Genomic DNA, 9,188 nt, shown 5'->3' with positions numbered 1-9,188 from the left:
TTTTTAACGTCAAGCAATTCTCTGCTATTATGCGTCGAACTAAAACTTTGACCTTTTGCAACGTTTTGATTTAAGTAGCCTATTATTAAAATGATTCAGATATCGCACGCCCTTGCCATATGCATATTGCGCTATTTACATTTGCGATATTTCGATAATTTCGATATATCGTGCAGCCCTAATAAAAATTGTAGTATTGTGAAATATTACTACAAATAAAAGTTTTCTATTATAATATTTTTTAAAATGTAATTTATTCCAGTGATGGCAAAGCTGAATTTTCAGCAGCCATTATTCCAGTCTTCAGTGTCAAATGATTTAATGCATCCTTGCTGAATAAAAGTATATATAACAAGAAAGTCTTAAAGGGATAGTTCACCCAAAAATGAAAATTCTGTCATTAATTACTCACCCTCATGTCGTTCCAAACCCTTAAGACCTTTGTTCAACTTTGGGACACAAATTAAGATATTTTTGATGAAATCAGAGAGCTCTCTGACCCTCCATAGACAGCAACGCAACTGACACGTTCAAGGAACAGAAAGGTAGTAAGGACAAAGTTAAAACAGTCCATGTGACATCAGTGGTTCAACTGTAATGTTATAAAGCTGCGAGAATATTTTTGTGCGCAAAAAAAACAAAAATAACCACTATATTCAACAATTTCTTCTCTTCCCTGTCGGTCTTCACAACAGCACGACACATGCGTGTGATGTTGCTAACGCAGGAGCCGGCGTTCTGACACAGAACATGGATGCGCTGCGCCTTGTTTTCAAGCAGAGGAATGCACAAGCATGGCGGTACTCTCGTGAACGCGCAAACTGAATAAAGTTGTTATTTTTGTTTTCTTTGCACACAAAAAGTATTCTAGTAGCTTTATAAAATTACAGTTGAACCACTGATGTCACATGGACTATTTTAACCATGTCCTTACTACCTTTCTGGGCCTTGAACGTGTCAGTTGCATTGCTGTCTATGCAGGGTCAGAAAGCTCTCAGATTTCATCAAAAATATCTTAATTTGTGTTCTGAAGATGAACGAAGGTCTTACGCGTTTGGAAAGACATCAGGGTGAGTAATTAATGACAATTTTCATGTCTGCATGAACTATCCCTTTAAAGAGATTTTCACTTAAATGAAAATTCTGTCATCATTTACTTCAGAGGGACACAAAAGGAGAAATTCTGAAGAATATTTATGCAGCTCAAATTATATAGACTAATTTTATGGTGCTTTTTGGGGGCTTGATTGCTCTTGGAGACTGTGACTCTACTGTACTGAAAAGAGCAGTAGGAACATTCTTAATCATACAGGTTTGGAACGACAGGAAGATGAGTAAATGATGACAATAACTCAAGTAATCTAAGTGATATCTGAATAGCTGGACAAGTATAAAAAAATATAGATATTAAAAATATAGAAGTCACACCAATGAAGCCCAGCTGTGAAAACTCAAGGATCATCCAGTCCTCAGTGGCGAGTTGTAGGGCAAAGTTTTTCATGGTGGCAAAATAGTTGGGCTTGGCAACGATGTCGTCCTCTAACTGTTAAAACAACAGGAAACAGACATGAATCATACAGAACAGCTCATAAACCAGGTACACTTTCACACATGCCGCACCTACTAAAAATACCACATCTAACAATCAACCTGAAGCCACCAATATAAGTACAGACAAACACTAAAGCAAAGCTAAAGCATGTTGTCCTATACTCAAGTAACTTGAGTTCCAAAAAAAACATGAAAGCAATACCTTTCCCCTCTCCTAAGAGAGCACAGCGTGTATTGAGAGCACAAAGACAGGGAGACACTAGAGAGATTTATTGGCACAGCAATGAAAAAAATGAAAGTAAAAAAAAAAAAAAAAATTAATGAAAACATTCAGTACAGTCCTACACACAGACAGAGAGAAGCACATGAGAATGAGAAAGACATGAACGTGGAATGACATAAATGAACATTAATACAGGATGCTTTTCCGTCTTAGGAAATATTAGAAAGATACTAAATACACTATTGTTCAAAAGTTTGGGGTCGGTACGATTTTTATTTTATTTATTTATTTTTTGTTGTTGTTTTTGAAAGTCTCTTAAGCATTTATTTGATCAAAACACAGTAAAATCAATAACATTGCAAAATAATATTATAATAATTTAAAATAACTGTTTTCTATTACAATATATTTTAAAATGTAATTTATTCTTGTAATGGTGAAGCTGAATTTTCAGCAGCCATTACTCCAGTCTTCAGTGTCACATGATAAATCATCAATCTATCACTATCTCTCTATAAATCTTATCAATGTTAAAAACAGCTTTTACTGCTTAATATTGCTACGATAAAACTGTTAATTTTTTCAGGATTCTTTGATGAACAGAGAGCTCAAAAGAGCAGCATTTATTTGAAACAGAAATCTTTTGTAACATTACAAATGTCTTTACGGTCACTTTTGATCATATTACTACTTCAGTAAATAAAAGTTTTAATTTTCTTTTCTCTTTAAAAAAAAAAAAATAAATATTAAGTAAAATCTTACTAACCCCAAACATTGGAAAGATAGTATAAATGTAATACAATAAATTAAAATAAAGCTTTTCATCAAGAACAACTGAAAAAGTAGGGAAAAACATCCCATCAGCCTCTCTTCACAAGTGTGATGTTAAATGACAGGTTAAAAGATTCTCATGTGTGATATGATAAATATTTAACACAATCTGAAACAAGTATAAATAGAAAAAAGCATTTATTAATTTATATTATTTACATAATGCTCACGCTAACAGATTTGCTGAAACAGGGCTCTAGACTCATTCTACCCCTGGTCGCTCTTTTAACTTTCGACTAACTCGGTCGACTAACTTTCTCAGTTGGTCGCAGGAGCACATAATTTGGTCGCCTTTTTTTTTTTTTGCTACAACATGGGATTAATCAATGTATGCTGATGAACTTTTATCATAGTTTATAGTTATATGGAAACGAAAGTGGTTAACATTCAACCCGTCCTTTTTCATCAGTAGTATTTGTAATTTGAATTTGGTGAACAGGAGTTCCTCTTTTGCCATGTTATAAGCCGCGGGCTTATGATGCTTTCACTTTCGAATTCGCGATCTTGGTGTCACGTTTTACAAGAAAAGATAATTGTGTTTTGCTTACATCTATACACATTTCACTTTTTAAGAGTAAAACAAAAGATGGATTCATTGTTATTCTTAATTAAAAAGCACAACAACAATAAAACAGTAGGCTACAATGACAAACTAGCTTACATAACGTTTATTGACAAAACCGAATAAGACAAGGCATGGTATACACCACATGCCGACTAATAAATTACAGAACATTTAGCAAAAACTGAGGAATCAAAAAAATTAAAAATAAAAATTTAAAGAAATCCTCCATAGCGTAACGTGAAATAAGCTTTTCAAAATGAAAACAAAAAGAAAAGTAAAACTAAACTGGCTGTTGGTGACAGCTTGCATGTTTTTTATCCACAAGAATACCAACATGCTCACCTTCTCTGCTTTAAGAAGCGGTCTTTTACTTTACTTTAGCGTGAAAACCAAATCCTCCATTCGCCATAGTTTCCTCAGTATTTGCGGAAATCTGACCCCTGCTACAATGTGTCGCGGCTCTGCAGCGTGCTGTATGGAGCAGACGCTTTGGAGCAGCACAGACCATGCACTCGCACAAATGCGACCACGTCAAATTTGAACTCGCACATTCCCAAAATGTTGTTGCAAATGTCTAGAGCCCTGTGAAAGGTGGACATTGGTTAGTGAGGACTAAACATACAGGTTTACAGCTGATATCACTGCAAAAATAACTGGTTGGCAGAAGCTTCTGCTTGATATTTTTCATAATGTTATGCTTTTCATGTTTGTTTGTCCAGCAGAGAGAAACAAATAAGAGGTGTCAAGTTGAGCGTTACGCCGCTTTCAATCTGCTGCGACCATGTACAGCTGCTCTAACCGTAGCAAATTCCTTACCCTGATCATATTCCCAGCTGTAAAATCATTATCACTTCATAAAAACAGAAATCCCAAAACCACCAAGCCACGTTCCCATGACAACCGCTACAGAGCCAAAGTGTGTCTTTAGGGTATATCCAGATACACGAGTAACCACAGCAACCCCTGAGCAGAGAGCTTTTGGGGTACTTGTCTCGGTCTGAACTGAAGAGCTTCCAGTGGGGATCTGGCACACTAACTAGAAACCTACACTGAAATATACACCGCTTGGGAAACTGACTGAAAGCAGACAAATCAATCAAAAGGTATTTCATCAACATATTAGGTTTAAGTTTAACACTGGTCTCAACTGTTTAACTTCATGTCTTTGTGTGACATGCTGTTAATTAGCAAAGACAAAACTTTCGATTCGACTCTCCAGTCTGCATAAATTAATGAAATATGCGTTCACAGTAATACACGTATTGTAAAGAAAAGTTATATGTATTTTTTTAAACTGTTACTGGAAGTAAACTTGGTTAACTTAGTAACCGTGTGGGAATATCATGAATGGAGAAGCAACATCAGTAAAAGCACTTTTAAACTTTAAAACAACAACACAGAATTCAATGTTATTTTAGTATTATTTATGTATGATTATATTTTAAACTAGCTTTTATTTTCATATTTTCATAGTTTTAATCTTAATTCATGTTTTTATCATTTTGTTATATGCTTTTGTCTTTTTTCCCCCCAGTTCAGTTAGTTGCCAATGCAACATTTCTAATTTCCATTGAAGTGTTTGAAGATTTTCATTCAATATGTATATTTATATCAGCTTTATTTCAATTAGCAAAAATTATTTTATAATAGTTTCAAGTTTAACAATAACAACTGCTTAAAATAAAAATAAAAATATAAATAATTAGATTTATAAAACAATTTGATAACACTTTACTTAAAGCCTTTATTTATAATGCATAATGTAGGGTTATTACAGGGTATAATGCATTAAAATTATCCATAATATGCATTGTAATACATTATATCTTGTCGTTAATAACCAAAATTTAAAATGCATAGTGTAACAACGTGTTATTTAAGTGTTATTATGTATTAACTGTGGTTACAATTATTTATGAGATTGTACAATGCATTATAAGGTACATTACAAGGCATAATTAATGCATTAAATCTACTTTTATAATGCATTATACATAAAGGCTTTAAGTAAAGTGTTACCAACAATTTATACATAAAATAAAAACGTAACACTAAAACCACTAGTCTTAAATGCCACGAGTGAATTTAAGCATTATAAAGTAACGCAAGAAAATGTATATTCATTTTAAGATTTGCTAAAGATCACATTTATTGCTGTTATTAAATTATAAGCAATAAAAAAAAAAAAAAAAGAACTTTAAGAGAATGTAAGATAATGGCAAAGATAAACAGGGGAGCTAACTTAAACAATTAAATATAGGTCAATATATCTCCAGTATTAATTGGTACTGAACAATAAAAAAAAAAAATCTATATAAACCGATACCCAATACAGTACCAATTTATTGTGCACCTTAATTATTGTATGTGGTAATTTACAGCATGCCACAAATGCGGTCAATAGACATTAGGTTGAAACATTTTTAGATCATCATATAGGCGATATAACCGTTTCAGAGTTAAAATTCTTTCTGCAATATTTAGTTTGTTTATTATGCAGAAACAGCTATGAGAAAGCCATGCGTAGGTCGCTTTACCCAAAGTGTAAACACTATGACGCTTTCAAAACACTGCTCTGTTTCTATTTGTATCCTGACCATCCTGAGACAGCCACACTGACTCCACCAATGGTGTGAGTTTACCGACCAATAGCAGACAGGGGAGTGTTTTGGGAACCTGTTTGAAAAGTAATTCGATTTTTAATTCCATTGAGTGACGCTAGTGGTGCAGACATTACACGCTTAACCTTTAAACTTGGTACTTTAACCTTTAACCTTTAATTTGATTACCTGGACATAATAGACCCCTTTGTTCACAGCATACATCATTAGAAAGGAATAGTCCAAGTTCTGCTTGGTCCTCCATCTACAAAGACACACAAAAACATGTTAAAAAAGGGAGACGCCCAGTAGTCTAAAAGCAAAGGTTTAATGTTAAGTTAATAAGTTAACTGGTTGATGAGTCGGCTAACTGACTGGGAGTGAAATTCTAGATGTCAAGCGTATGATGAGTCTGACTGACAGTAACAGAAACATACACAGCCGAAAAGCTAAATAAGGGTTGGGTGAGTCTATAAACAAAAACACATCACTCACGCATACTCGATATAAGCTTTGTTATTCATTCGTCCTTTTCAGTAAAGGGTTCAGAAAAGAGAGACATAAATATTCAAAAAGGACAAAGAATATTAAATATGAGGGGCATCAAAGCCGCTCATTTCCTTTGATCAAACTGACTTTGTAAAGTGGACGAGAGTAGAGTTTGTGGAACAGAATAAGAACTCAGATGCTCAACAAGGCACGCACACACACGCACACACACACACACACACACACACACAGTCATGTCAGATGGCATCATTGGGAACAACTTTATAGCAAGTGGTTTCACTTGGAATCCATCTTAGCAATGGCCTTGATTGTGCAAAATCAACATTAAAGCACAAAAAACAAACGTGAGTAAAAATGTAGTTACATTTAATTTAGTCAAATAGGCAATAATTTAATTAGGAATTGCAACCTAATGAATAATTTAAACAGAACTGTAATAATGATAAGCTGACTCTTGCTAAAAAGAAAGTCAAACAAGGGGAAAAAAATAATGCTACCAATCTTTCTACAGACTTGATTCAGTATCCAAGTGCATCCTAACAGACCTGCTGTATTTTTGGAAAATATACACTACTGGTCAGTGAGGATTTGAAAAAAAGTATCTTATGCTCACCAAGGTTTCATTTATTTGATCATAAACAGGAATATCGTGAATTATTACAATTTCAAATAACTGTTTACTATTTTAAATTTTTAAATAGCAATTTATTTCTATGAAGGTAAAGCTAAATTTTCAGCACTCATTACTCCAGTCTTCAGTCACGATCCTTCAGAAATCATTCTACTATGCTGATTTTCTCAATACATTTCTGAATATTACCAATGTTGAGTTAACAACAGTTGGGCTGCTTAGTATTTTTGTGGAAATTTTGTTTTAGGATTCTTTGATGAATAGAAAGTTTTCTTAAAAATATTTGTAACTGTTGTAACTAATGAATAATTAAGTAATAATTTCTTTCAAAAATAACATCTTAGAACAAACTTTTGAATGGTAGTGTATGTTTGTAAGATATTGTTTACTTACTGCTCATAATTAACAAATTAATTGCCGTTTAGTTAAATTCATAAAAACTTGTTTACAGAATTTAGAAATAGCTGAAGGCTGCAAGGCTCTGAATGAATTTAACATGTTGTATTATTATTTAATTTGAATAAACAAAGGAGTGTGTTGAATTGCATATCTATAAATATTTCTCTGGTATTTAAATTGGTATTGAGAATAATAATATTCGGCATTGGCATAGACTATTTTTCAGTCGTGACAACCCTATCAGAGTTATGAAAGAGAGAGCATGACACCAAAAGACAGAAGAGGCAGTGAAAGAAAGAGATGCCCAGAGTGATAGAGATTAAACTGAGACAGCTGTGGATGAAAGATTTAGGGAGAGCAGGAGAAGAGAAGAGAGGTCCTTTTAGGACAGCTAGAGAGGAGGAAGGAAGTAATGAAGGGATGAGTTGATGTCTTTGACCTTGAGCTTACTGGCTTCCTGTCTCACAACAAATCTGCCACGCCTCTCGCTCGGTCTTTCTCTCCAGAAAATCTCACTGACATCTCTCCCTCTCTAATCACATTTGTGACAGTAAATCAGCTCTGACTCATGCACTGAAATATGAGATCCGGGCTAATGAAAACTTTATTTCAGCCTCACCACAGAAATCTCTATGGGCACATAAATACTGTCACGCGCACTCGCCGCAGCAACGGCCAGCGCAACCATATGACAGACCGCAATCAATACACCTACACACACCACCTGTCAAACGCTTGAACACACTCCACTGAAAATAAATGCCTTGAATTAGTTTTGTAGACAAATAAAAAGCAGATATCAAGATATCAATTAAGATATTTTACATGATGTTTAAAATGGTTACAATATTTGGGGACTACACAATTCCCCACTTATAGTTTTGATGATTTGCCTAATATCCTAAAATACGGAAACAGTAATAATAAATAGATGTGTCCAATTCTTTGACTGGTAGTGTTTATGGGCCTAATGTCCATTGGCATACTACACTACTGCATACTATTATACTATCTTGCATATGTAGTAGAGCCCGACCGATATGGGTTTTTTGGGGCCGACACCGATACCGATATTAGGGAGTTTAAAAAAGGCCGATATCGATATATCGATATATTCTTTGTGTATATTATAGTACAGTACCAGTCAAAAGTTTGGACACTTTCCCATTCGTGTGTCCAAATATTTGACTGGTACTATATTTAGAATACAGTATACAGTATACATAAACAGAATATATATACATAAACACATTTTTGCAATGATCACTCAAATGTAGTGATCAAACACTTATAATGACATGACAAAGATATGTAATGGAGGCAGGGTATTTAACAATTTAACAATACACTTTATTATCCAATATGAGTCTGACATCAGTGCACTGAACAGTAAAGTTGAAGTTTATTCAACTTTAATTCAATTCAATTCCATTCAACTTTATTCCGTTGAAGTTTTTCACTTCGGAACATTCATTCACGGATTTGCACTACTGTCTTCACACACAGACGAAACTTACTAGAGAAGTGTGAAGTGTGACATAATATACCTCTGTAAATAAATACAATATAAATAGGGATGCACCGAAATGAAAATTCTTGGCCAAAGCCGAACAAAATTAAACACTGGGCCGAAGGCTGAAGGCCGGATACCGAACACGGTTTTTCGAGTTTTTTTTCCCCATGTATCTTGCCAATTTTGTTTTTCACCATTGCATAAATTAAAAAGCCAAAATGTGCTTTTTACTGTTTTGTCTTGCTTTTCAAAAAAAATAATCAATTACAAAACAACAATTTAAAAATATTTAACACTGAACATTTTTAACATTCTAGCAGACACTATACCAACAAAGCACAATTTAACTTAAAATTAATAAGTTA

The 9,188-nt window shown here is 33.9% G+C and overlaps 1 pseudogene; it reads right to left on the bottom strand.

Annotated features, from left to right (window-relative positions):
• LOC107716794 (alpha-1,3-mannosyl-glycoprotein 4-beta-N-acetylglucosaminyltransferase A-like) overlaps positions 1-9,188 on the bottom strand; it is a 54,269-nt pseudogene that overhangs the window by 12,552 nt on the left and 32,529 nt on the right.

The sequence above is a fragment of the Sinocyclocheilus rhinocerous genome, unplaced genomic scaffold (assembly GCF_001515625.1).
Source record: "Sinocyclocheilus rhinocerous isolate Xijiao unplaced genomic scaffold, SAMN03320098_v1.1 scaffold1441, whole genome shotgun sequence".
In the NCBI taxonomy this organism is placed as follows: Eukaryota; Metazoa; Chordata; class Actinopteri; order Cypriniformes; family Cyprinidae; genus Sinocyclocheilus; species Sinocyclocheilus rhinocerous.
The sequence above is the reverse complement of the archived record's forward strand: the minus strand, read 5'-3'. Positions and strand labels throughout refer to the sequence as shown.